We start from the raw sequence: 3,255 nt of genomic DNA on the forward strand, positions 1-3,255 counted from the left end.
CCCTGAAGCCCCCCGCTGATCCCGCCGGCATCCCAGCATCCCATCCCAACATCCCGTCCCAGCATCCCACCCCAACATCCCGTCCCAGCATCCCATCCACATGGTCCTGCTTGCTTTAGGGGGGCTGCGGGGAGATGGGGAGGAAAAGCCCACTCGTGGGCAGGGCAAGAAAGAGAAGGAATGGTGTTTTTAAGGTTGCAACCTGAAAAACCCAAGCTGGAGGCCTGACCATTTTATCTCGGCAAGGTGGGGTTTTGTTTGGTGTGTAGCAACACGGGACTGTGGAGGCGGGAGGCTCTGCCTGCCCCTGATTTCGTGTTTGCTTTGGGTGAACTGCTGCTCTCGGGCTCTGTGGAATTGGGCAACCTGCTTTGGGACTGATGCCTTTTCTCCAAAGCAGAAATTCAGTTCTTCCCTGTTTCTTGCACAAAGCCACCAGACACCCAGAAGGGACGTGAATCCGTTAGTGCTGCCCACCTGTGGGACAGGCTGGGGATGCCTGCATGTGACAGGGACATCGCTGCAGGGCTGGAGAGCAGATCCCAGCGCACTCTGAGGGCAACTGCCGTACATGATGGTGGAGAACAAGATGCTTCTCAAAGCTGCCAGATGATGCTTGGAGGGGTGGATTGATTCACCTGATAAAAGCAGTCCTGAATGCCACGGTGCAGGAGTTTGAAGGCTTCCTCTCCTGGCTCCTGCAGGAGCAGGGTTCAAGCGGCATGCTGTTCCCTTTGCTAGGCAAAGTCAGAAATGGTGACTGATTGTCACAGTCTGGGTTCTAACCCCACCTGCCATTGCTGGCTCCAAGGGCAGGTGCAGGGAAGGAGCTTCTGCTCCCAGTCCTCCTTGTCCAAGAGTGGCTGATTTGGAAGGGCTCGACCTCCAAATAATTAGACAGAGCCCAGGGAATTACTTTCCCAACTACAAATCCATGGGTGGTTCAGTCCTGGGGCACCCTGTGTGAGAGAGGGCTTTTCTGTCTGTGTTTCCCTTTCTGTCATCTCTCCTGTGACTTGGGACACGACCCTGCCCTGACTGGGGACATTTGATTTTTTTTCTAAAGAGATCATTGACTCCTAGATAAAGATTAATTTTCATTTTAATTTTTAACTTCAATCTCTTTGGTGAAAATGTTTTTATAGACCATTTCAGATGCCGTTATCGCTGCCCAGCTTTGCCCTTTCACGGGTTGCTTCACCCAGCAGGTAACAGGTAACCTTTCCTCCTGCTGGGCAGGCAGAGTGGGCTGGTTGCTTCCTCGATCCCTTCTCTTTGGGAACCATAAAGACATTTTTAGTGTCAGATGACATCTCTCTGCCTCTTGCTTTTGGTAATTCTTACAGTGTGAGATGATGCTGCTCCTACACCATGTCCTGCCAACCTCCTTTCTGCACGGAGCCCAAGAGACCTCCCAGAATGACCACAGTGAAAGGGCAGGAGTGGAGACAGCCCCGGGGAGCGAGACTCTGGGCAAAACGGCCACATTCACAGCGCAGCCCTGGGCCAGGCTCCAGAGCTGTCCCAGGGCACAGCCCTGCCCTACGCTCCTCAAAGCCCCAGGGACAAGTCATTGTCCATGCAAGGACACAAAGGTGCACATCATGCCCCCCAGTCTCCTGCCCTTAGCGCAGATGCTGCTGCGGGTAGCACCGTGGGGCTGGGATGGATGGACGGTTCCCAGGTGGTGCGCGGTTTGAGAGAGGACTGGGTATGAGCTGAGATCACACCCTTCCTGGCTGGGAGAGTCCAGGTGTGAATGCGTGTTGTGTCCAGTGTCAGCGTGAACCGTGCTGCACCTTGCAACAGTCCCAGCACGTCCTCGAGGCTGACACCATCTCATGTCAGTATGGAGCAGTACAAAATCCTGGTGATCTAAGAGGGCTCCAAAAAAAAAAAAAGATACCAAATGCTGTTTTCCTACCTATGGGACCATTGCATTGCTTGTGAGATGGGGGTAATTTTAGAAAAGTGTTGTGTGTTTCTACTGATGTCTCCGACAGGTCTCACTCTGCTAGGTGCTGCCAGAAAACAGCAGATCTTTCACAAAGACTTCCACATTAATATTGATTCACTAATCCAGCTCTCCAAGAGATGATTTTTATATTCCTTTTGTTTTGTGTAGACTGCAAGTGGTAGCAGTTACCACTGGCTGGGGAGCAGGAAGAAATGCCCCTCACTGAAAGACCCACTGAGGGCAGAGGGAGGCACGAGACTGAATTATGACTTTGGAGTCTCCAGCAGTGAATTCGTTTTTAATTAGCTTCTGATGGGGAAAAAACCAAGAGGAGGTCAGCGGCTCTGCATTCTGTTGAGCTTTCCGTCCTGCAGCCCGCAGTAAGGAGGAGCAAGAACTGCAGAAGTGCCTCGTTGGGTATTTTACACCGAGCTGGTGAATCCTTCAAGCCAGGCTGTACCTGGCACAGGGAGTATCTTTCTGTCTGCACACTGTATAGGTCTTTAGGACAGCCCAGATTCAGAGTGTCCATAAATAGGAAGAGCGCAGAGATAAGCAGCAGAGCTCCCAGCCTGCAGAGGCAACACACGGGTCCTGGGTTTTCTGCCTGTGAAGATTGCCCAGCTCTGCTTCCCTTCACGGGGAGAAAATGCTTCGCTGCAAGGACACGAGGAGGTGGAAGCGGAGGGAAGATGCTACCCACCCAGCTCCACACACAGCCTGGCGCAGGGCTCTTCGCCTGCAGGACCCGCTTCCCCCTCCCTGTGCGGTGGGATGAGCAGGGCTGGGGTCCTGGCTGCAGCTGAGACAGAGGGGCAGAACTACAACGGCTGGTCTGCCCTGGAGGGTTACTTTGGGATCAACTTCTGTAAGGTGAAGAGCTAGCAGGCAGAAAGTAAAGAGCTGTCTGTGTTCAGAGAAGAGATTGGATGAAGAGGATGGAGGAGCGGGATGAAGAGGAAACCTTAAGAGAAATGTCATGATCGCTGACTAATAATAATGCAGATACAGGACTCCCCGGTGCTGTGAAATTATTGCAGGCAGCAGGATCTGAGCAGGCTTTGGAAATGGAGCAAAGCTGCCCCGCGGCACGGGGCAGGAGCCTGCACCTCTGCGAGCTGTGCTTAGACTTTGCCTGTTGCAGACATAAATCCCAGTTTTTGTGGAGAGCTGGGGGTGGAGGGGGAGATTGTGCAAAGTGCAGCAAAAACCTTGACATCGTTTGCTCTGAATAAATATAACGGGCTAATGCAAGCATTGCAATAAAGGTGTCTCCAGAAGGCAAACTCCCCCAAAAC

Source organism: Pterocles gutturalis, unplaced genomic scaffold, assembly GCF_000699245.1.
Source record: "Pterocles gutturalis isolate BGI_N339 unplaced genomic scaffold, ASM69924v1 scaffold17428, whole genome shotgun sequence".
Lineage (NCBI taxonomy): Eukaryota > Metazoa > Chordata > Aves > Pterocliformes > Pteroclidae > Pterocles > Pterocles gutturalis.